This window comes from Macaca fascicularis, chromosome 8 (assembly GCF_037993035.2).
Source record: "Macaca fascicularis isolate 582-1 chromosome 8, T2T-MFA8v1.1".
Lineage (NCBI taxonomy): Eukaryota > Metazoa > Chordata > Mammalia > Primates > Cercopithecidae > Macaca > Macaca fascicularis.
The window spans coordinates 142,965,757-142,991,992 of record NC_088382.1 but is presented as its reverse complement, the minus strand read 5'-3'; the positions used below and the strand labels follow the sequence as shown (position 1 = coordinate 142,991,992).

The 26,236-nt window shown below is 46.4% G+C and overlaps 1 long non-coding RNA gene across 3 annotated transcripts in view; it reads left to right on the top strand.

The window, feature by feature from the left end:
- Positions 1 to 19,067, top strand: part of LOC123575275 (uncharacterized) — a 34,590-nt gene extending 15,523 nt beyond the window's left edge. The window contains exons 3-5 of one of the 3 annotated variants that reach the window (XR_012416663.1): positions 5,929 to 6,065; positions 6,164 to 6,431; positions 18,867 to 19,067. This is a non-coding gene — a long non-coding RNA (uncharacterized lncRNA). Of the gene's footprint in view, positions 1 to 5,689; positions 6,432 to 18,866 lie in introns of those variants that run through there. The other 2 variants (XR_010577498.2, XR_010577499.1) reach the window with 2 other exon arrangements.
- Positions 19,068 to 26,236: the final 7,169 nt, after the last annotated feature.

Sequence of the window (26,236 nt, the reverse complement as noted above, 5' to 3'; positions counted from 1 at the left end):
GCAGACCACCTTTGTAGAAGGAAGTTAAATTATAGCTCCAGATAACCAACTGGAATATCTTTTTTCCTCCTCCCTTCTTTTTGACATTGCTGTTTAAACCTGTCTTCCTTCCCCTCCCCCTACAGAGAAACTTGCTGTGGAGTGAATCTTCACAGAACAATTGGTGATCAATTATCAAAGAGTTGACACTGAGGGCCAGTAGGACGGAGGCTCCATTTCAGAGGCAGTGTGGCAAGCACTTGTGGGTGCTAAGTGTTTATATCTGGCTCAGTTTTTGTGCACCCAGCACTCAACATTTCAATGCATACCTTTGCACACCTCCTGTTCACTATGGCTCGTCTTTCAGCTCACTGACCGATAGCCAAAACCTAATACTTTAAGGGAGAAGAAGAACTAAACCTAGATAATGAGTGGGGGCTTTACAAAATTCCTGATGTTTCAACCCTACCACAAACAAATTAAATTTGTTTTTCTGGCAAAAAGGCTGGAACATCACTATTAAGAGCCTCCCCTATCTTCATCCTCACCCCTCCTGTGATTCTGCTGAAAAGTTAGAATTGAGAATAATGGATCTAATTCTAGAAGGTTTGCAGAGAATTTTGATGGGGTAAAATAATTGTCCACAAGGAAATATCTGTATCTCTTCAATAAACAAAGGAGGGAGGCAAGATGATGGAGTAGGACACCTTAGAGAGAATGACTACACAAAACTTAATCTAAAAGAATGAAGTAAAAGAGAATAGATTGCATTCATTAAATGGCTGGGGTTTAGCTGAATACAAGACTGCCAATAATAAAGATCACACATCCCAACCTCCATTGCAGCCATCTAAGGCCATGGGATGGTTTTGGTCTGTGGTTTGTGAGCAGAAGTGAGGTGCACAGCTTCCAGGGTGAGCCCTAAAAGGGAAAGGATGTCCTCTTCACACTCCTTTCCTGTTTCTCTCCTCACAGAGGCAGCACTGTGTTGCATGGCTCCAGAGAGCACCACTCTCCTTGTGTTCCATGCAACATGCCCACGAGTTATGCATTGGGGCACCTGGCTGTAAATCATCGCCAACCCTGTGAATGAAGCAACACCCCAGGGAGGGTGGAGAAGTACAGAGGAAGGAGCCAGGGCCCCGATGAAACAAACATTTCTTCCAGAAATTTCCCAAGCCCAGACCATTGCATGAAAAGAGAAATAAAATACTCTTTTGTTTCCATCACATTGTTTTTGGTCTCAGTTGGAGCAGCCGACCCTATATTGCAACAATTAGACTCAATCACCCTCATTATTAGGAAAGTCAGCTCTGCAGCAATTCTTCCCTTAAACACCACAGGGTGTTTTGGGCGTTAAAGGAAAAACCTGAGAAAAACCTTACATTTAGAAAAACTAAATGTAACAGAATTTAATTGAGTGAAAAATGGTTCTTGAATTGGGCAATCCCCAAAACAGGATAGGTTCAGGGAGGCTTCCAGGCTACCGCGTGGTCGAGGATGATTTATGGGCAGAAAAAAAGAGAGTGACATATAGAAAATGGAGGTAAGGTACAGAAACAGCTGGATGGGTTCTAGCTTGGCATTTGACTTGTTTGAACATGGTTTGAACAGTTGGCCGTCTTTGATTGGCTGAAACCCAGAGATTAGTACTAGAGTTGGTTATAGCCTGTTAACACATCCAGTTAAGTGACAGTTCACTATGTAGGAAGAAACATTTAAACTAAACTGAATTTAACATGGGTAAGACGAGGCCTTTTGTTAAAGGGCCATGAGGTTGAAGGCAACTTTCACCTCCAGAGCCCCTGCCTTCTGTGCCTGGATGCCCAGAGGGTCATCAGCCTGTGACGTCACATAGGATATCATCCATCCTCCTCTGAGAACCCTAGCAGGGTAAAGATATGGCAAAACCCAGACTGCTGTATTCATCGCTGTATACCTAGAGTCCATCACTGTACTAGCACACAGTAGGGCTCAGAGGTGCTGCTTGCTCAGTAAAGGGCTGAATGAACACATTGATGGCTATAGCCAGTGAGTGATGCACCAGGCGGGTGCTCGCGTTCCTCCATGCTTTGGCTCCATCCAACCTATCTGCTTCCTCTACAACGTCTTCTTCCTGTGTGGACCAACAGCAGCAACAGCGCCTGGGGACTTGTTAGAATGCAAACTCACAGGCTGCTCTCCAGACTGCCCAAGTTGGGAGCTCTGGTGCTGGCACAGGGTGCAGTAGTCTATGTTTTAATGCACCCACCAGGCGATTCCAATGCTCACTTGAGTTTGAGAGCCACTGCTCCCCATGACTGTTTCACAAATTGCACAGCACAGCCATTTCTTTGTTGTTCCCTCTGCCTGGGATGCGTTTCTCCATATCTCTGCCGGTAGCAGCCTCACTCATGTTTGGGGGACTCTGAACATACCATCTCCTCCAGAAAGTATCCCCAGAGCCCCACAATCTGGAGGAATAACTCCCTGGGGATACTCAGAGGCTGTGCTTGTCTCTTCAATCCCTGGTTTATTCAGGCCAGAGCTTCCTGCCTCCCCAGCTGGGATGTGACCTCCTTTCCGCAGTACCAGGTTTTCCTCAACTCCCCAGCTCCTGGCTCCATCGGGCCAAACTTACAATGGTATTCAATAAAATGCTGTTGGTTTGAATAATACCACAGAGCATCAATCTAGTCTGCACCTAGATATAGATTCACAAAGAAGAAAGCCAGGTGGCACACAGCGATTTTTGTCACATTCTCAAGAGCAACCTCTTACAAACGCACATCTCTACTCAAATGCATTTCTGAAAAAGAAACAGATAAAATTATGCCTAACAGTGAGGAAAGGAAAAAAATTAACATAAATCAAGCATTGCCCATCTGTCAGCACTGTCTTTGCTTTTTTCTGTCTTATTATTCCTCACCACTCAAGTGGATACGTGTAATTATTCCTCTTGAAGACGGTAATACTCAGAGATGATAAGTGACTCGCCTGATGTCACGCAGCCTAAACCCAGGCACCTGTCATTGTAATGCTCTTCCAACATGCCAGTTCATGTAAAAGGAATGGATACAGTAAGATGAGGGGGAAAAAAAGGCTTTTGGGAGGCCAGGGCGGGCGGATCACAAGGTCAGGAGATCAAGACCATCCTGGCTAATGTGGTGAAACCCCATCTCTATTAAAAACACAAAAAAATTAGCCAGGTGTGGTGGCGGGCGCCTGTAGTCCCAGCTACTCGGGAGGCTGAGGCAGGAGAATGGCGTGAACCCAGGAGGTGGAGCTTGCAGTGAGCCAAGATTGTGCCACTCACTCCAGCCTGGGAGACAGCGAGACTCCGTCTCAGGAAAAAAAAAAAAAAAAAAAAAAAAGCTTTGCAGGAATTGACTTTTTCTACCCTTGTTTATGTCATTCCCAAACTACCATCTCTTTTACAAAGGGGCAGTTTCTGCCAATGGGAGGCGTAATGTGTAGCCGTTGCTGAGGCTAACAGAAATGTTTGTCATTCCATAGGCTGTTTACTGGGTTGGGCCTTATCGGTTTAGACTCCAACCCGGTTTAAAAGTGAGAGTCACAAAACAAATGCTGGTGAACAGTCTGTTACTCACTTGGCATTAAGTAAATTCCAGTAACATTATAAACAGCCCAGGGGCAGACAGCCCGGGGGAAAGGACATGGACCCAGGCAATGCCTGCCCCTGAGTCTGTATTGCTGAATTCTCATATAAACACTCCAAGCTCGTGGGTTGTGCTGTGTCATAAACTAAATGGTCAAATCTAGCGTTGACACATGTCTGCCAACTCACCTGGGTTGAAAATCCACTCACAATGCCGTTCTTGCATTGTTCAGAACTTCAGTTTTCTGACTGGGCAGCTGTGATGACAGTAACAGGGTCTACCTCTGGGTGGCTGTGAGGATTTGGGATATGCATTAATGTACCTGTTCCACTGCCTGCCTCGGGGCAAACTCGGTGAATCTTCACTGCTGATGTCCATCCAGTGCCCAGTCTGAGCTAGGGTTTTTACACATGCTGCTTCCAAATTCTCATAGCAAAACCAAGGCTGAAATGTGATTCCAGAGGCTCAGGGAGAGAACACAGAGGCAAAGCTGGCAGGTAATTGCGCCTCTTCTGACTTCACGCCACTGCTCCTTCTCTTCCAGACAAGGTCTTCAGGCCTGGTGAGGGTTGGTGTCATTTGTGGGACAAAAGAGCCCAAATCAAGCTGAGTTGAAGCAATAAATACCCTATCCTGCTTCCAGATCAAAGTCCTTATTTAAAATGCATATGCCATGCGTAGTAGGGCAAAGCCCGCCACCTCCAATGCCTCCCCTGTTCCCCCAGCAGTGCTGTGAGAGAGGTGGCAGATGTGGCATGGTGGCCCACATACACATTTGCAAGCTTGAGTTCTGATGTCAGCTCTGCTCCTTATCTTCTGTATATCCTTAGGCAAATGTCTGCACCTCTGAGTTTCCACTGTTTCCTCCCCTACAAAATGGGCAGGAGAAGAACTAAGCTTCTTTGTTCTGAAGATCCACAGGTGCAGAGCAGGGCAGAGTAGACACTCAGTAACGGTGGCCACTTATCTCCCAACTCATGCTAAGGAAGGAAAAGAAAAGCAGAGATGTTAAGTGCCTTACCCAAGGATATTGGCTTAGTGAGAGGTGGGACTAGGAACTAACCCCTGGAACTGTTCCATGATAGACAACTCCAATGTCCCCATCTCACCATCTGCCAATGCTCCCACCCCCATTACACCAACCTCTACCTTTAGGAAGTTGCCAGTCTCCTAAAGAGAATAGAAGCAGCTCAGTACAAGGGGAATCAAAGCACCTGCAAAAAAGGCACAAGCTAAGAGATGTGAGAGGTCTTAGGAGGGAATAATCCTAGTTTGGAGAAAGGTTCTAAGCTTCCAGGAGGAGGTGGTGCAAGTGTTGGCTCTTGAATGAGCAAGGTTGGAAGTGCAGGAATGCTGGCCTGGCATGTGGGAGCCTGCCAGGGGCTGGGCATTGGGATGGCCCTGGGATAGGCCTTCGAGAGGCTGGCAAGGCTGCACTGGGAACAAAATGTGTGCTTCTCTCTGGATTCTTCCACCTCCCACCCCCTTCCTGGGAAATGACCCAAACCCTCACCTTCTATCCTGTGCTGAGTCCTAGTGTCCTGAATTGGGAGAGAAACCAGTATCCACTGTGCAGTTCCTTGCTAGGGACACTACTAGGTCTCCAATATAGAAACAAAATTCTTCACAGTCAAGGTGAGATTGGCAAAGGGAGTTGCTTGAAGTCACAAGGATGGAAGGGAAAGAAGCCAGGATTCCAACTCCATTATCTCGGGTTCCCAAACCCAGCATCTTTCCATCAAAACACGCTACCTTGAAAGCCCAAGAAAGTCTTTGTATTTGGAGAAAAATAAAGCCTTGGGGCAGAATGGTAGCGCCTCCTTAAATAATGGCACAGTAGGATTATTAATTGCTCAGTAGCAAACGTCTATGGAGTGTTTATTATATGCCAGGTACTCTTCTAAGGGCTTTTGATATTTTAACTTAATTCCTCACGGCTGCTGCTGTGCCCTATAAGGGAGGCACTATTATTATAATCAGCTTCTATTTCACACTAGGAAATTGACACACAGAGTTTAAGTAGCTTGCCTAAGGGCATATGGTTAATAGGATTTAAAGATTAGATTTGAGTCCAGGCAGCTGGGATCCAGCTTACAGCTCTAACTAAAATAATGTGTAAGGTTGGTCAGGCTGTGCACTGCACAAGGGCGCCTGGCCACGGGGGCACAGAAAACCTGAAATCCAGCCGGGATTCTGCTCTCTGGGGCTGCTTGGAGGAAGAGGCACCACTGTGTAACTTACACACAAGAACTGCCAAGCCAAGCCAAGTCTCTTGGAAATGTCAGCTGCTGACTGCACCGTGGCATTTGCTGACAGCATGATTGATTTCTCTTTTTTTTCTCCTTTTTAGATCATGACCTTCCCAAAGCCATCTAGGAGTACAGAGAAAAATGCACAGTGCATGAAAACTGTGCAATGGAGTCCCACCACCAGCTATGGTGGGGAAAAGCCTTTGAACGCCACCTGGCTCTGACATTCTTCCTTTAGGTGATGAAAATGAGCCCTGGAAGTCTTTGCAGGGGCCTCTGGGCAGGTACGCCAGGGTGTGCAGGTGCACACCACTGACCCAGCCGTCCCTCTTCTAGGAATCAGTCCTGATGCAACTCTCAGCAACCTGTGCCGAGATCTCTGTGGAAGCATTGTTTGCAAGCGCAGATAATCAGAAACCACCCAAAAAAATTATAAAGAAGACATTGGGCAAATCAACAATGGTATGCTGAGATTTGGATTGCCAAATTGACCTTGAAGTGAAGGAGGCAGATTTGCTTGTAATAACACTGAAAGTGATACAAGATCTACTTGAAGTGCAGAATATCATGTTCACCATGAGACACTGGTAAATAATGTTTTCATGTAAGTATATATATGTCATCATTAGGCTGAAGGCAGCAAAGAGCGTGGTTGAGTCCAAGTGTTATGGAATAAGACTGCTTGGGTGCAAACCTTGGCTCCTACACTAGCCAGGTGAGGATGGGGGTTACTGGACTAATTTTTTTTTTTTTTTTTTTTTTTTTTTTTTTTTTTTGAGACAGGGTCTTGCTCTGTCATCCAGGCTGGAGTGAAGTGGCACAATCACGGGTCACAACAGCCTCAAACTGCTGGGGTCAAGCAGTCCTCCCACTTCAACCTCCTGAGCAGCTGGGACTACAGTCATGCCACCACCATGCCCAGTTAATTTTTAAATTTTTCGGTAGAGATGGTATCTCTCACTATGTCACCCAGGATGGTCTTGAACTCCTGGTCTCAAGTCATCCTCCCGCCTCAGCCTCCCAAAATGCCGGGATTACGAGCCTGAGCCACCATGCCTAGCCACGTTTGACTTCTTGCCTCTCAGGAGTAAGGGCTCGGAGGAAGCCTGATATCCTGGGTTTGAGTCCTGGTTTGCTATTTCCTTCCTACGTGATCTGGACCAAGTGACTCATTCCGAGTGTGTCTCAATTTCTCCACATGTAAGCTGGACGTGCAGATGGTACTTACCTTAGTGAGCGGTTGCATGCTGCCTTCTCAGGAGGTCTGGGGCACATGAGGCCCCAGGAGTGTTAGTTATGCTGAAGCCTGCAAGAAAATGCTGAAGAAATGCACACAGCCAACATTGGTTATCTCTGAGGAATGTTTACTGTTGGACTCACATATTTCATAGCATTTTTGAAAGTAGGAATAAGTGAGTCTTGCAATTAGGAAAAAAAAAAATCACGCACTGCAAAAGAATACCTTTGCAAAAGGCCCTCTTGGAGAGGTAACTATGTCCTTCTAGTACATTCCCTAGAATAAAGGGCCGGTGCACTCAAGCAGCCTGGAGGCCACCTCTCTGCGTCACCATCTCTACCCTACGGTGCACTGGGCTTTCCATTGTCACTGTTTTTACCCCTGGGGGCTGTCCCTTGATAGGTCAGCCTCTCCCACAGTCCTGGGAGCTGTCCAAGGACAGGGATTAGAGCTAATTGATCCTCTCTGCATCTCTGGGTCCAGGTGTAGTGGTTGGTACACAGTAGTAGGTGCCTAATGAAGGTCTGCTGAGTACTTGAGGGATTACTGAAGGAAGTTACTTCTGTAGCCTGACAATAAACACGCTCCCTTCTGACCCCTCAGGAATGCTCTTGGCACCCGTTCCCAAGTCAGGCCCTAAAAATGAACACTGTGTTAATGACACAACAAAACAAGACATTCCAGACTCAGCCTCGGGCGGCTGACTCTTGGGGCTGCCGTGCCTTCGGCCAGCAGCTGCAGAGGCTGTCCTCAGGGAGGGGACCTCCAGCCCTTCCAGTCCAGAGCCACAGCCTCCTGGGACAGGCAGCAGACCATGAAAATGAGGGGTGCAGCCGTGGCCACAGATTCACTTTGTATATAAACAGGAATAGTTTTCCTTTCCATACATGCATCAGTGTGCCCTCCCCCGAAACAAACAAATAAACAAACAAGCAAAGATAAAAGAAAGAAAAGAGGAGGGACAGAGGGTGGGACATGAGAGGGAGGGAGGAATGGAGGCAGAGAAAGGAAGAGAAAGCAAGCAATAAAGAGAGAGAAAAAAAAGAAAGGAGAAGAAAAGAACAAGGGAGGGAGAGAGGGAGCAAGGAAGGAAGGAAGAAAGAAAGGGAGGAAGGGAGGGAGATGTACCTTTTGTAGACAGACCCTCTATCTGACTCCCCCTGACATTACTTTAGAGAGATTAAATATTGAGCATTATTCATCTTTCGTTAAAAACACCAAGACAAGCTTGTGGGCCATATGATGCCTGCAACTTCAAAATTCCTGAAGCTCTTTTCCATTTTACAGATGAGTAAATGGAGAGGCTACAGTTTGCCTAAGGTCACTGGGAGTGAGTGAGTGTCCACCAGAGAGATTTCTGACTTCCCAGTCCAGACCCTTCCCTCTGCTCTGGCCCCTCGAGTCCAAGGGTGTGAATACCCTGGAGGCAGGATCTGTCATGGGAGAAGCTGGACCTACCTGCCTCCTTCAGATCCCCAGTCCCACCTCTTCCCAGGAACCCACTGTCATAGTGGGAGTCCACGTGGCCTTTTTAACAGATGCTGCCAAAAGCAGTGCTTCCAGCCCCAGGAGGGAGATCAGGGATGAGAGACTCAGGTTACTGCAGAGATAGTGGGGTCAGGGAAGACTGGGGCTTCTCTGAAATTATAGGTCAAGGGAAGGGATACTGATGCTGATGTCAGCATTGGAGCTAGACCAATGCGACTGGGAATTTCAGTTCTTTTTCTTCTCAGCGGGGTGAATTTTGACAAGTTATAGAACCAGTCTGGGCCTCAGTATACTAAGCTCTAAAATGGGCTAACACAGAAGGCTGTATGCAAAGTCAGTTTAATATAAATGAGGCCCTAGCCCCAAGTAGGTACTCCTTGGCACAAGAATTCTGGCTGGGCTGAACTTGGCTTTTGTAGGAGAAAATTGAGTTCTGTGGGTTTAGGAGGTGAGTCAGCATTTGGCTGTGGGTCAGTACAAGGAGAAGTTCTGCCCTTCATGTCAAGATAAAGGCCAGCTCAGGCCTTATATACTCAGCTCCCCAGATGTACAGGGCAGGGAGAGGGGTTTTTTGGGGAAGGCTTTAGGCTAGGGTTCTTTCTAAGAACATAGGCCCAGGAAACACAGCCTCGGGTCCTGCCTCTGCCTCAATTAGCTGTGTGATTTTGGAAAAGTCACCCAACCTCTCTGAAACCCAGTTTTCAGAACTGGGTTCTGCAGGGAAAATAGCAACTCGCAGGCTGCTTGTATAGAGCAACTGGGTGTGGACAATGCTAGTGCATAGGGAGCCCATAACAAATGTGACTCCCTCCATCCGCCCAGCTCCACCAAATATTAGCTGAGGGGAAGCCCCTTCCAGGGCCTCACTTTCTCCCTGCCTGGATTCCTGTTTGTGTCCAAGTAATGTTTCCAAATGGTAGTTTTTCATGTACCACAGTTATGATTTTTGCCATAATCCAAGTACACTTTTTAAAACTCATTCCTCTATATTTTTGAAAATTTAATGGATCCCTTTGTATAAATTGAAATATAAAAATTAAAGGAAAACCAGTGTATAGCTGTTCTAAGTGGAGAAGCAGTTTGGCTGGCCTGGGTAAAAATAAACACAATCAAAAGCAAGCAAGATATTAACTTCCAGCTAGATCCAGCTGCCTGGGGAGGTGCCCAGCCCAGAGGCTATTCTTTCCAGATTAAAAGGAGAGTAGAGGAAGTGTTAGCATCTGCCCTGGTGGGAAACTGAGGCCTGCTCCTCGATGTAACCAGAAGGATCAAAGGAACTGGGAAGAAATTTTGTCTGCTGTGGTTTGATTTTATTTAACACCTTATGCATGTGCCCCAAAAATGATGTTGGTGAACCCCATCTGCATCCCTCTAAGGCTGCTCTCTGGGATAGGCAGGCCTTGGTGGTCTTGTTGGTCATTTCCTCTGTAAAAGGTGAGTGGGTCTGGAAGGTACTCCTATGGGGTGGGAGAAAGGGGAAGGCAGAGTGGAATGGACGACATAACGGATGTGTGGTTGGTAAGGTGGGGTAGGGACCACCTAGAGTTCAGCCCGTTCTTTAGTACGTCCCAGCTGACAAAGAGTTTCCTCTCAGCAGAAGCCCGTGGGCCAAGCACAGCCTGATCCCCATCACGTCTGTTCTGGGCGGCCATGATGCTTGGCTGAGGGCAGCAGGAAGTGAGTGGGCGTCAGGCGGAAGTCTTTCTGAAGGGCTGTAGGGTAGTGTAAATGACAGCCATAACTCACAGTAACAAGAGCGGGACAGAAATACTGAGATGCTGGTCACATGAAGCGTGTGCTCAGGGAGGAGAAGACGACTGGGACCCTAACAGAGAAAATAACCACAACTAATGATCCAGACAATGGCTTCACTGGTGGCATAGGCATGGTCTAGGAAATAAAACTGGGAGATCCACCAAATCTGTTTTTTCCCATCCTAAAGCTTGCAAGAAGCCTCCCACACAAAGTTTAAGTAACTTTTATTTTGTCACAGATGTATTTTGATGTTAAAATTGCTGCCCTTTATTGGGTCCTGACCATTGTATGAGCTCATCTTGTTTGCTCTTCACGGCAGCCTGTGATTCGATTATGATTATTCTTACCTTATGTCTGAAGAAAGCAAGAAAGACCCCAGGAGGTGATGTGACCAGCCAGGATCACAGTCTCTAAGAGCCAGGGCTGGGATTCAAACCTCCAGGCCAAGTGTGGTGGTTCACCCCTATAATCCCAACACTTTGGGAAGCTGAGGTGGGAGAATTGCTTAAGCCCAGGAGGTCGAGACCAGCCTGGGCAGCATGGAGAAACCCTGTCTCTACATAAAATAGAAAAATTAGCTGGATTCACTGGTGCACGCCTGTAGTCTCAGCTACTTGAGAGCCTAAGTTGAGAGGATCACTTGACTCCTGGAGGTTAGTGCTGTAGCCTGGACAACAGAGCAAGACCCTGTCTCAAGAAAAAAAAAAAAAAAAGCTAACACAAATCTCCAAATCTCTGACTCCATGGTAACCTGCCACAGGATGGGAATGGAACAGGGGACTCCCATACCTGAAGGGACAAGTGTGACATGGACTTGCTTTGGTAACTTAGAGAGATAAAACTGAGAAATAAGGGTAGACGTTGCTAAAAATTGAACAGAGCATCTGGGTGTTGGAATGGACTCCCTGGGAGGCACGGGAGATACCCCTACAGGGACTGGATCACCCCCACCATGGATGTCGGGCCCAGTGCCTGGCCTGGGGGACATATATTGGATGCTCAGCATCAGTACCCATGAATGCGCCTCCATGGGACACTTTCCACACATTACTTCCCCGTCTGCCGGTGAGCTGTGCCTCCTGATTCAGATTTTACAGACTTCTTAGCAGGAGCCCAGAGACATGAAATCACCTCCCCAAAGTCACCTCACCACTGTGAGGCTGAGCAAGACTTGAATCCAGTTTTCCTTTATATCTTCTGTCTCTCAAATCCTCCATCCATCCATTTGTCAGCATGACTGTCATTTCTGTCTCTAAACATACCCCGCCCCAGCCACTTCTCCCCACCTTCCCCATCCTGCCCTGGTCCGGCCACCATCATCTGTCCACTGGGCCACTCCAAGGGCCTCTTCTTTGTTTCAACCCTTAACCCCGTGGAAGTTGTGTTACCACACAGCAGCCATGGGGATCTTTTTCAAAAGCAAAAGTGCTTTTTCTTTTGGCTGAAAGGCTTCTGCTGGTCTCACAGCAACTTAGAATAAGGTCCAAACTCCCTCTGAGGCTCTGCAAAGCCTTCCAAGGCCCTGCCTGTTATGGATAAACTGTGTCTCCCAGAAACTCCTATGTTGAAGTCCTAAACCCCAGGACCTCAGAATGTGACCGCATTTAGAGAGAGGGTCTTTAAAGAGGTAATTAAGAGAAAATGAGGCTGCTAGTGTGGGGCCTAATTCAATATGACTGTTGTCCTTATAAGAAGAGACTGGGACACATACAAACAGAGGGAAGACCCCACGAAGGCACAGGGAGAATATGGCAAACAAGCCAAAGAGGTAGGTCTCAGAAGAAACCAGTCCTGCTGACACCCTGGACTCAGATTTCCAGCCTCCAGGATTGTAAGAAAATAAGTGTCTGTTGCTTAAGCCCCCAGTCTGTGGTACTTTTTTATAGCAACCTGAGTGGACTAACACACTGCCCTGAGACTTTCCCTTTGCTCTGTGCTCCAGCCACACACTGGCCTCCTCCAAGTTCCTAGTACTGACTATGAACACTCCTGCCATGAGGCCTTTGCATGGGCTGAACCCTCTGCCTGCCTTGCCCTCCTGTACACAAACAGAAAGATAACTCTGGAAGCAGGATGTGGAATGCATTAAGAGAGAAAGTTAAATGGATTTAATAAATATTCCCTTAGCACTCGCCCTGGGCCAGGCACTGAGCCAGCTCCAGAATTGCAGAGAGAGATGAAGAGGTTCCTGAGCCCCTGAGGAGGGTGCTCAGGACCCCGGGAGGAGACAGACTGATTTTGACAATAGGGGTAGGAGGGGTGGGATAGAGATTTTGCAGTTGGGTGAAGAACCAAAGAGGCACAAGGTATATCCCAGTCTTGGGGAGTGCAATGGACTGAATGTTTGTGCCTCCTCCAGATTCATAGTTAAAGCCTGAATCTCAGTGTGATGGTGTTTGGAGGCGAGGTGTTTGGGAGGCAATTAGGATTAGAGGAGGTCATGAGGCTGGGAGCCTTGTGATGTAACTGCCCTTATAAAAAGAGGAAGAGACATGAAATCTCTGTCTCCTCCATGTGAGGACACAGCAAGACGGTGGCCACCTGCAAACTGAGAAGCGAGCCCTCATCAGACACCAGATCTGCCAGCGCCTTGATCTTGGACTTCCCAGCCCCCAAACTTGTGAGAAATGAGTATGTTCTTTAAGCTCCCTAGTCTGTGATGTTTGTTTATGGCAGCCCGGGCAGACTAAGCTGGGGAGGATAAAGCCCACAACTGGCTGTCAGGACACTGAGTTTACATCCCTATTCTGCTGTGGTGACACTAGGTAAGGGTTTCCCTTCTCTGGGCCCCAGTTTCCCCATCTGTAAAGAAGAGACAATAAACCTTCCCTCTAAGCGTTTATGCCCTGATTGTAGAAGATTCCTTCACCTCAGCTGTTCAGTGCTGAGGGTCTGGAGAAGTTTTCTTTCCAGCAAAAGATGGATCCTGCACCTTTCAGGCTTGCAGCTGCCTGAAGACACCCCCAGACCACAGTGGTGGGGGATGGGGAGACAGATGCAGGCAGAAATCTCACACAGCACTTCTTCCAAGTACCCGGGGTCATCGCTGGGGCTGAGTCGTGCAGGTCTGGGGAAGCGTGGGACCTACCCGTCCCCTCCCTGGTTAAATATTTGCCAGCTTTGGCCCCATCTCCAGAGGAGTTCGACCAACCAGCCTAGCAAATCCATCTGGATATGGCCTTGTGTGCACGAAGGCTTAGGGCTTAGGCAGCACTTTTGTTATTTGAGTTTTTATTTAACTAGAAGAGAAAAAAAGCAGATGACTGGTTCTCTCCCTCCCATATCCCCCACCTCACTGCCCAGCCGACCTTGGCTCCTCTCAGGCCCAAGGCTGACCAGGGCTGGCCAGGCAGCCCTTGCAGAGGAAAGAGCAGCAGGTTTTTTGTTTGTTTGTTGTTTGTTTTTTTGAGACAGAGTCTTGCTTTGTCACCCAGGCTGGGGTGCAGCGGCGTGACCTCAGCTCACTGCAACCTCTGCCTCCCAGGTTTAAATGATTCTCATGCCTCAGCCTTCCATGTGTCAGGCGTGTGCCACCATACCACACCCAATTAATTTTTTGCATTTTCAGTAGAGACGGGGTTTCACCATGTTGGTCAGGCTGGTCTCGAACTCCTGGCCTTAAGTTATCCACCTGTCTCAGCCTCCCAAAGTGCTGGGATTTCAGGCATGAGTCGGCACGCCCAGCCAAGAACAGCAGGTTCTCATGCAGAGAATGCTGGGTCAAAATTCTTGTTCTGCCACTGGGGTCGTGTATCTTTGACAATTCCCTTCACCTCTCTGGGCATTGCCCCACCCTGAGCTAATGGAGGCTCCAGGCAAGAGCCCCTTAGGTCTCAATCCTCCCTCTCCGCCCCACCACTACTCACCATTTCCCCTGCCCTGCCACGCTCACTGCAGCTCTGATGGGCTGCTCTTTCCCTTCTCAGCTTTTGAGTTTCTGTCTTAGTTGCATCTGCCCCTTCCTGATTGCCTGATGGTAGTGGCCGGACTCAGGGTCAGACATCTGGGTTCAGGGTCAGACATCTGGGTTCAGATCCCATCTGCATCATTTTCTTGTTAGGAAAAATTACCCCACCTCTGTCAACCTTGATACTCTGTCTATAAAATGAGGGCTGAGAATCAGATCTTCTTGGGGTTCTTAGGAGAATAAAGATGATGGTGCACGTGTTGTATTTTCATGAGCAGGAACCTAAAGACCAGCACTTCTATTAATTAGACCATCCTGTCCCCCTACCCCCTTTCTTCCCTTCCCTCACACTAGGTTGGTTAAGATGCTGACCTCTTATTCCCCAGTACCATACCTGGCTCTGCAAAGCACACATCACTGTAGGTATTTAGTGTCATGCTTGTTTGTGTTTGGCCAGAAGTGTCTAGAGGGCAGAGACCAGGTCTCATTTATCTTCCAACCCCCAGGTCAGCAAGCACTTGATCAGAGCCAGTTTCTTGAGTGAGTGAATGCACGGGTGAATGAATAAATGAATTGCCAATGACCTTTTCAGCCCTGTGAGGAAACGCTCTTGGTCTTCACCAATCAGTAGTGATCTGTGTCCCAGTTTCTAAGTCGTGCCCTAGAAAACGATCGCTGAGCTTCAAATGCACAATACAGTGTTGCGTGGACCAGATGCTGGCAGGGTAGGGAAGGGAGGTCACAGAGGTGGTGTGGGCCAGCCTTGGCACCCTGGATGCTTCCCGCTGTGGGAGAGGAACATCACACACACACGTGTCTTTTCACACCCACACATGTCTTATCTTTCTGCCCACCCCACTAGTGAGCTTACAGCACTTCCACTCAGAGTTGGCCCTGTCCCTTGGAGAGGGTCCTTAAATTACATCTGAGGGCCACCCTGCATATGTTTGTATGAATCACAAGACCTAGAGTTCAGATCCCATGAGGAAGAATACTATACCTAGGCCAGGGGGATGCAGCCACCGACCCACTTTGAAGCTCAGCTCTGGAATGGGCCAGCACCCTGTAGTACCACAAGGTCGATTGGCATCTTCTTAAGGAGCTTAATAAAATTCTAAATTATTAAAATAATAAGAGGATTCTGGGAGATTATATCTAAAAGCACAAACAGCATCACAGAAGTTTCCAAACAGATTTGTTTTTCTATTTACTGTTTCCACTTTAATTTGTTCAACCCATATTTCCCAAGGGCCTACTAGGAGCCAGGCATTGGGCTGTGCTCTGAAGATACACAGCCCAGTGAGGCCCAGTGAGACCCAGTCCCTTGGTGGCCAAGAGACCTCTTGGGGGAGAAGGGGATGCTGCTGAGACCGGCCCAGAGAGCAGAACTGCCCTGAGGACTCCTGTCCTGAGGCTTCTGAGTTACTGGGTACCCCTCGGGGCCAAGTTCGGGGCCATGAGCTACAGCTTTTGTCTCCTGAATTCCCACAGTTACCTCACAAGGTTGAGAGCAAATAAGTCTTCTCCATGAAGAAAATGAGGCTCGGAGAGGTTAAATAACACCCATCTTCACACAGCAAACCCACAGCCAAGTCGCCAGGAGCTCAGATCCTGACCAGTTTAACTCCAAATTCCATGTTCTTAACCCCGACATATGTGGCCCAGACAGGACAGAAGTGTTGAGTGAGGGAGGGGTCATTTATTGATTCTCTCAGGTCCAGAGAAAATTTCACAAGAAAATGGGGCAGAGGGCAGGAATCTTATACCATTCCCAGTCCATATGACATTCTGAGTATGTTGGTATTTCTGTTGACATTTTTTGGAGGAGGTTTTGGTGTGGGGTTTGGAATAAGATAGTTTTTGGTCTGAGCATCTGCTCTGCCATTTGCTAATAGGATGACCTTGGGCAGGTGACTGAATCTGTTCTAACCTCAACTTCACCTATAATGTTTAATGATAAGGATTCGTAAATGCTGGGAGTATGTCACAGATTAACTGCTATATTAGTTTGCTTGTGCTGCCGTAAGACATAACACAGACCTAAACAACAGAAATTTATTTATTTTCTCACAATTCTGGAGGCTGGAAGTCCAAAATGAAAGCTTTGGCAGGGTGACTTTCTTCTGAGGCCTCTCATCGTGGCTGGCAGAGGCTGCTGATAAAGACACACCTGAGACTGGGCAATTTACAAAAGAAAGAAGTTTAATGGATTTATAGTTCCACGTGGCTGGGGATGCCTCACAATCATGGCGGAAGGCAAGGAGGAGCAAGTCACATCTTACATGGATGGTGACAAGAAAAGAGAGCTTGTTCAGGCAAACTCCCCTTTTTAAAACCATGAGGTCTCATGAGATTTATTCACTGTCATGAGAACAGCACAGGAAAAACTCGCCCCCATGATTCAATTACCTCCCACCAGGTCCCTCCCACAACACATGGGAATTCAAGATGAGGTTTGGGTGGGGACACAGCCAAACCATATCAGATGACCTTGGACAGGTGAGTTAATCTGTTCTAACCTCACCTCTTTCACCTATAATATGTAATGACAAGGAATTCCTGCATGCTGGGGGTATGTTAAGGATTATCTGCTATATTAGTTTGCTTGTGCTGCCGTAAAAAAGTACCACAGAACTAAACAACAGAAATTTAATTATTTTCTCACAATTCTGGGGGCTGGACTTTGAAATTAAGGCTTTGGCAGGGTTACTTTCTTCTGAGTCCTCTCATCGTGGCTTGCAGATGGGCTGCTGATAAAGACATACCACAGACCAAATCTGGCTCTGAAAATGACCATGTCCAAGCCCAGCTGGAAACCAACTGCAAGTGGATGAGGAGGCAGCAGACAATTCTAGAGGAGACAATCTTCAAGACATCTGGCTTCTCTCCACCAGTACAAAAATACAAAATAATCAAGGTGCAGGCTGGAGACATGTCTCCAGGTTAAAAAAGACTTAAAGAGCATCACACACACAATATACTGTATGAATCGTGGTTAGATCTTACCTTGATATCTAACCATGATAGTTAACTTCTGACAGTTAATACCTTCAATACGTAAATCTTCATCTGTAGAATTCTTACATAATGTAAGTGTTTTGGGTTTTTAATGGTAGTTCGGTGTGTAACAAACTACCCCAAACTAGTGGCTTGAAACGACAGTTGTTTTACTTATTTGCTCTTGATTCTACAATTTGGACAGGGGATGGCAGCTCAGGTGGCTAGGGGAGGCTGGGGGACCCTCCTCTGAGATGGCTCACACACGCGGCTGGCTGCAAGGAGTTCAGGCAAGGCTGTGGACTTGGGCCTCAGCAGTCTTCCTTGTGGTTTCTCCATGTGGCTGCTTCGGACTTCTCACAGTCTGGGGGTGTGAAGGTAGCTGGACTTGGTACATGGCTGCTGGCTTCCAACAGAGCAAAGGCAGATGCTGCCAGGCTTTCTGAAGGCTTAGCCCTATAACTGTCCCAATGTTACATCTGCCACATGGTATCAGTTAGAGTGAGTCACCCAAGCAGCCTGGCCAAATTCAAGGGGGAAGGGAACAAGGGCACACACACCAGGGGACATGGTTCACTGGAAACCCCACAGTGACATTCTGCTGGGAAAGAACTAAAGCAAAATCCCAGTGGAAAAACGGACCATGGAAATGAACAAATAATTCACACAAGAAATACAAATGGCCAACACGCATGTAAAGGTATGCTCAACAGAACTAATAATTGAAGAAACACATGTCTACATTTCACATGATTTGTCCCTGCCCAAGGATGGAACAAGGTATGACAAAGATTCAGAGGCCCCTGTTGGAGTGAAAATTTCTGCAAATCTTCTAGAGGAAAAAAAATCGATCATATATATATATATATGTTCATATATATATATGTTCATATATATATATATCAGAAACTTCTAAAAACAGTGAACGTTTTGATTCAGCCATTTGTCATTTAGGACTTTCTAGAGCTATTTCATAAGAAAATACTCAGAAAAGTGCACAACATTGTTTACAATAGTAAAGGATTGGAAGGAGCTTAACCAGCCATTAATATAGAAAGTAGATTAAATGAATTGCTTCATTGATTTGGTGGAATATAATGCAGGAAATATCTTAATCAACTGGGCTTTTAAGCCACTGACTTTGCTTCAGAAAATATTCGCCAACCCTTTCCAACTCATATCATCGAGATTCGAGCACCCAAATATTCATTTACCCATTAATTTCAGACATGTATTTAGTGCCACATGAGAGCAGTTAGTGTGTATGATATTGTCCCTGCCTCTGAAGTATTTTCACAGTGTTTGGCAAAAGTATTTAAAAACATTAATTATTAAGTAAATACAATGAAGATAGAACAGTTGAATGCACATTGACACCACCATCTCTTTCAACCAGAAGTCACCAGCAAGGACCAAAATGAATCAAAGAGTACCTAGTTCCAGTGTGGATGAAGGATAACAAGCCCAGGAGTTGAGAGTATTAATTGGCATGTCATCCTTGTCTTCCAATAGAAGCTTGGCCAAATAAACTATTATATATATATGTAAAAAGGAACTCCATAACTCTGAATGGAAAATGATGTGGAACGATCTCCATGATATTGTTAAAAGAAATGCAAATATTTCTTTTTATGTTAGTTCTTTTATTTGAACAGTTTGTGCAGCATGCCTCCTATTGTGTCAACAATGTAAAAGGGAAATGTCTCAAAACGGAAGAAGACGCCTGTGGGCAACAGCATCTGGAGAGTGATCCTGGGAGCTGGAAAGAAGACTCACTTTTCACTTTAGAAACTTGGGCACTGTAAGGATATTTTGGGCTTGGTGCATGTGTTTTATCAAAATAACTTAATAGAACATTTTTAATGTCTCAGAGATAGTGTGTTCATGACAGTTCACCTCACTAGCATCTTTTAAATCCACTCATTTATTCATCCATTTGTCCACTGATTCAGCATTTTGGTGGCAGTCATTTTAGGAAGGAAGATATGAAGGCAGAGAAGACAAGGCCTCCACTTCCAGGAAAGGATTCTCAGAGTCTAAGGGGGAAGCCCATGGGAGCAGGTGCTGAGAGGAGGAGGGTCACCCCAGAGCTGAGGAGGGCTCAAGAGACAGTGACTGACCTCAGCTAGCTGCATGTGTGCAGTGGGGGCATGGCTGGGCAGCAGGGAGGGTCCAAGAAAAGGGGTCATCTAAGCTGGGCTTTGAAAGGCACATGAACTTGGGTCAGATGAGGAAGGCCAGGCAGGAACCTTGGCATCCACCAGAGCAAACAATTAATGTTTCCAACTCAACCAACCTATTTGGCAGGAATGAGGAATTTACGAGCCAAAGGGAAGAGAGAAGGAAGGAGGCATTCAGACTAGGAGACTATGAGAGAGATTTTTTGGTTTTTCATGGAAGAAATCATACCTCGTTTTATTATTTTTTATTTTTATTATGTTTACAAAACAAAAATCTCTACCCATCTTCAGTCACATGGCAACCAAGAACCCTGCTGCTCAGAGGAGTGAACTTTGTCTCTTCTCTTCCGGAGTAGCTCATCATGCTACAGGGTCCGGTCCAGGGCTGCCGGGAGGACAATGCAGTCTCTCTTAGATGCTGAAATACATTTCAATGGCACAGCAGCAGGTCACTGAGAGCTTCTGGTAGGGCTTCTCAAACTTCTGTCCTTCCAGGTCCCAGTTAATATAGGGCAGTTGTAATCATAGCTGGATTCCTGGAGGTGTGAACTTGGGCAAGTCACTTTCTCTCTGAAAATCCAACATCCCAAAGCAACCAACTTTCAGGATTGGCACAAAGACTAAGGTGACAGTGTCCTATATCAGTTGCCCATCATCATCTTATATTTCAGATGCCTTACATTTATCCCCTACATGTCTGGGAAATATTCCCTACCCAAGGACTTGTTGACAGCAGCCACCCAGGCTACCCTCTGATTTCCCTTTTCTCTTCTTCCACCTAGAGTGTCGTTCAGATCAGTCTTGCATTGACTCCCATAGCCACAGTCGTGGTTCAATTTTCATTCTCTCTCGCATTATCTCCCTGACTTGGTGCTTCCGCACATAATGGAAGACATCAAGGTCTTTTGAAAACACAGATCTGACTATGTCAGCCTCCTGTTTCTAATTCCTCAATGGCTCCCAATTGCCCAAAGGCCAATCATGACTCCTCATGAGAGTATACAAGGGCCCTCCTGGCCAGCCCCTATCTACTCAATCAGCCTCAATTCTAGGTTTTCCAAACCCCATATGTTATGCGCAATAGATATGATTATTAATCATTCCTAAAACCCACCACATTTTCTCATGCTTCCATGCTTTTTCACAGGCTGTTCCCACTGCCTGGAACTACCATGCTTTCCAAACCTTCTCTTTATCTAGAAGTATTATGCCTCCTTGGCACTTCTCCTGACATCTATGTGCCCTGGCTGGGTGAGGTGACCCTGCTCTATACTCCCTGCCACAGTTGTCTGAGCTACCTCGGTCATCACAATTAGCACAGAGCCTGGGCTCAGCTCTTCTCTGTATCTGCTTCCTCTGATGACCTAGTGTGGCCTAAGTGGTGCACCCAGCACGGAGCCTGGTTAGAGAGAGAATATGTTAATCAAATGAGAGAATGCATGTCCCTGGTACTAACCCAGGGTATGAGTGACAACCCTTTGCCTGTGTTTCAGACACAATGTGCCTTGTCTGGGAGCTTCCACAGTATGTGGAAATGACCACCGTCACCTTCCACTAGGAGACTATTTCTTCCAACGCAATTCCCAGACATGTGGAACAATTGGGGCTTAACTTCTTTCCGTCATTAGATTAGAATGTATTATGGCTTTCCAAAAAAACAGACCCAATAGGAAAGACATATAGATATAGATATAGATATAGAGGCTGGGCGCGGTGGCTCAAGCCTGTAATCCCAGCACTTTGGGAGGCCGAGGCGGGTGGATCACGAGGTCAGGAGATCGAGACTATCCTGGCTAACACGGTGAAACCCCGTCTCTACTAAAAATACAAAAAACTAGCCGGGCGTGGTGGCGGGCGCCTGTAGTCTCAGCTACTTGGGAGGCTGAGGCGGGAGAATGGCGTGAACCCGGGAGGCGGAGCTTGCAGTGAGCCGAGATCCGGCCACTGCACTCCAGCCTGGGAGACACAGCGAGACTCCGTCTCAAAAAAAAAGATATAGATATAGATATAATTAATGAAAAGATTGTGAGGAATTGACTAATGTGGTTGTGGAGGCTGAGAATTCTCACCATCTTCTATCCACCAGCTAGAGACCCAGAAAAGTGAGTGCTGTAATTCCAGCCTGAGTCCGAAGGCCTGAGAACCAGGGAATTTGATGCTATAAGTCCCAGTCCAAGGGCAAGAGAAGATGAGATGCTCCAGCTCAACCAGGCATGCAGGAAGCAAAAGGGACGAATCTTTCCCTCCTTCCTCTACCTTTTTGTTCTATTCAGGCCCTCGATGGATTAGATGGTTCCCACCCACATTGGGAAGGGCCATCTGCTTTACTAAGTCCCCCCACTTAAATGCTAGTCTTATCCAGAAACATCTGCACAGATACACTCAGAAAAAAATGGTGAATCAGGGCATTAACGCCTTGGCCCAGTCAAGCTGACACAAAATTAAACCATCACACAGAAACTATCTCTTCTGAATAAATATATTTCTCGTTTCCGTGGGCAAATCTACCTTTAAGTTAATTTTACAGGGCTTCTGTGAGCAAAGGAAGCTTAGAGTTCATCTAGTTAGTTCTGCCTCTGTGCCTGCTTTGCAGATGGGGAAACTGAGGCTCAGAGAGCAGACTTGAGTCCCAGGGCCTGCTGCGGGGCAGAACCAGTCTGAGCTCCTCCCAACAAGCTTTGCTCTCCAGGAGACATGATTTATTCTTTCCAGGGGCTGTGGTCTTGGCCCTCCTGGGCCTGCTGCCTTGTTTTCCTGTGGCCCCTTACAGAGCTCAAAACACTCCCCGCTCAGAAATGAGACGAGTGCTCTCACTTTTGCAGATGAAGAAACAGAGGCGCAGACAAATGCAGTGTCCCGAGGTCATAAGCCGAAGACTCAAACTGAGGTCCTCTGTCTCCTCACCCAGTGCTGTTTCTTCTAAAACAAAACAAAACAAACAAACAAACAAAAAAACCCAAACCCACTGGGATATGAGGACCAAGAAACATAATTACTTCTAGATAATTTAAAAGAGAAAGATGCAAGGATACTGCCTGTGTCTTAGAAGCTGGAAGAAAATACAGTTCAGAAGGCTAGGGAAGAATGATAGAGGAGCATAGGTTAACTTCTCTAAACGCTGTTTACATACCTGGAATTCCACCACACCCTCTGCCAGTGCAAGCTTCCTCTTTCTGACCCATTTATTTCCTAGAAAATAAATAAATTGATGACTCCATTCCCCTTTGTAAAGTAGATATTCTTTACTATCTAAAATCCAAATTATAGATCCTATGATCTCCTTACATATATAATCTTAAGACAATAGATTTGATGCACTTTTACATATAAAGGAGAAATGGAATAAAAATGATTTGTAGTACATTTCTAAATATGCAGGTGCTTGGGCATGACCATACTGGAAGACATGATGAAACAATCAGATTCCCAACATGTATAAATAAGAAACCACTGTGAATGCACACTTATAAACACAGACCAACTTGGGCGTGTTTTGCTGGTGATTCAAAGACTATGAGTAGAATTGCTGTGAGTGTTATAATTTTCCCAAATAGCAAGAAACTCTTGAAAGAACTCCAGACCAAACAAAGCACAAGCTTCTCTCAATTTACACTGTAGATGCTTCCTAGAACATTTAGGAAATATTAACAGTGTGCACAAAAGCCCTTCTGAGTGCCTATATAACATGTAGCTAGGTTCTGAGCTTAGGTCATCATAAACAACTGTTTTTCTTGCATGAATGTCCATTGGCACATTTTTTTTTCATACCCTTAGCTTGACTTCAGTAGCACATTTTTAAGTGGGGTGGGATATGAAGTAAATTTTTTTGTACAGTAAACAAATGATGGATGCAGGGTAGGGTGGCACACCTATGTAACTCACACTAGCCAGACTGTGGTTCATACAGGGTTTGGCAGGAGACGGGTAGATAATAGTAAGTAACGATAATAAAAATAATAGCTAGCAGTTGTATAATTTGTGCCAGGAACTTTTTTTCTTTTTTTTTTTTTTTTTTTTTTTTTTTGAGACGAAGTCTCACTGTGTTGCCCAGGCTGGAGTGCAGTGGTCTGATCTCGGCTCACTGCAACCTCCGCCTCCCGGGTTCAAACAATTCTCTGCCTCATCTGCCTCAGCCTCCTGAGTAGCTGGGATTACAGGTGCCTGCCACCACTCCTGGTTAATTTTTGTGTTTTTAGTAGAGGCGAGGTTTCACCACCTTGGCCAGGCTGGTCTTGAACTCCTGACCTCGTGATCCACCTGACTTGGCCTTCCAAAGTGCTAGGATTACAGGCGTGAGCCACCACGCCCGGCTGTGTCAGGGACTTGTAAATGCTTCCTATATATTAATTTATTGATTCCTCGCAACAATCCTATTAGATTGATTGCAGTATTATTCTCATTTTACAGATATAGGAACGGAGACATGGAGAGGTTATAGGACTTTCTTGAGCTTACACAGGTAAAAGGCATTTAGTTCAGCATGACAGATGCCCAAGAATACTTCCTACCTGCTGTCTGCAGGTGCAGTATGGAAATTGATCATGTTCTGAGACCACAGGAGAAGGACCTAATACATACACACACACACACACACACACACACACACACACACACACACACACACACACATATATGGAGAGAGAGAGAAGAGAGGTTTATTATGAGGAATTGGCTCATGTGATTACGGAGGCTAAGAACTCCCATGATCTGCCATGTGCAAGCTGAAGATCAGTCCAAAGGCCTGGAACCAGGGGAGCCAATGATGTCAATCCTATTCTAAGGGCAGGAGAAGGTGAGAGGTGATGTTACAGCTCAAGCAGTAATGCTGTAAAAATGGAGGGAAATTCCCCATTCCTCTGACTTGCTCTATGCAGGCTGTTGATGGACTGGATGGTGACCACCCACACTGGGGAGGGCCATCTACTTCACTGAGTCTGCTGATTCAAATGCTAATCTCATCCTAAAACACCCTCACAGACAAACTCCAAAAGAATGTTTAATCTGGGCATCTCATGGCCCATTCAAGTTGACACGTAAGACTGACCATCCCAGATCCAGTTTGGGGCCATATGTTTATTTCTGGCCAATGGACTGTGAGCAGAGTGGCTTTTGTCAGTTGCAAGTCAATCTGCTGCCTCCCTTTTCTCCTGTTACAGCAACCTTGCAGGCTACGTGTCCTGATGGCAGAGGTACAGTATGGAATAGAGCATGACTCAAATCTGACTCTGATCTGAGCACCAAATAAATCCATCTTAGATTAGGGAATTTTTGTTGTTGCCTAAACTAGCTAAGCCTGACTAATACAATAAAATGTGTCAATCTTTACCCTGAGAAAAGAAATTTCTAGGGATTAAATTGTAGACTTTGTGAGTAAGGTCATTTGGGGTTGGGTGGTATCAGTCAGGACACACTCTACTATGTTTCAAGAAAAACCAAAATCTCAGTGACTTTAACCAATAAAGGTTTGTTTCCCACTTTCCCTATGTAACTGTCATGGAGCAGGTGAGGGCTCACATACTTATCCTACCTGTAGGGCCCAAGCTGGTGGGGGCGCCACCATCAGGAGCATTACTGCTCACTGTTGCAGCAGGAAAGGGGAGCCTGCAGAGTGGACACTGGAGATGCCAACGGCAGGTGCCACCAGTCACTACTGCTCTCCATGCCTAGTCACGTGACATGGCTTCAGGGGGCCCGTCTACCTGGGGCCTTGGAGGAGAAGGGAAAATTCTACCTGGGGCCTTGGAGCAGAAGGGAAAACTGTATGGACGACATAATGAGAGAGTCTCAAGTCACCTAAGAGGCCACTCTGTGTTTTCTCAGCTTTCTCATTTTGACTTGAGCATTCCGGACAAGCTTCTTTAGACCAACTGCCTCCATTTCTCTAACTCTATAAAGATTTCTGTGGTTGTTAGAAACCCCACAAATGTCTTTCCACCTACTGCCATCACCGTGAAGCTGTCCCCCATGTTTGCCTCCATTGGTGGACTGTGAACTCCTCAAGGTCAGGGACAGCATCTTACTCCTCTGTGTCCACATCTTTCAGACAGGAGGGATGCTCAGGAAATTGTTTTTGAATGAATGAGTTCTTGTTGAGAGTTGGGCAGAGGAGAATGCTTCCTGATAGCCAACACTGGAGCAACCTGGGTAGACTCAGAAACAGCTTTGAGCCACCACAGAGTGAAGGATGCTGCATTCAAGGGACTGTTTTGAAAGACAATGCTGCAATTTTAGTAACAGGGGTGTGAATGAAAAGGCCAGTAGGAATGACCTTCTAACAAATAAATGTGATTTTAAACCTTCTCTGCAATCCTGGTACCTCCCTCTCCTTACCTCTCCTTGTGGCTTGGGCAGGTCTTGCTGGTCTGCAGACCTGGGTATTTTCCTGAGCAGCAAGGAAATGGGCTTACTTATCTGTGGGTGCTCTTTCAGTTTCCACCAAGCAGGAGCCGAGCTCCAAATTCTTCTATATTAAGAAGGCCAGACCAACAGCACCTTCGGAGGTTTGTGAAGCTATGTGCATCTTCCCTCCTGCAGTTTCTTCTCAGCTCCCTCCAGGGCTCTGAGCTCCAGGAGCTTGGCCTTGTATCTAGACCTGCTCTAAGTGTGTGCTCCCCCAGCAGGGTCTTTGTGGCCAGTGGGCCACCTCCCCCACCTCCATCTCTGTCTTTGAAGACCCTCAGCCCTAAGTCACAGAGGGCTATGACTATAACTTTGCTCTGACAGGTTTTTGTTTGTTTTGTTTTTAAACTGGGGCAGAATTATTTGTGTATTTATTCATTTCGTGTGCAAAATATGTATCGTGTGTCCGTGATATTCTAGGCAGTGTTTTATGCACAAAGGATTCT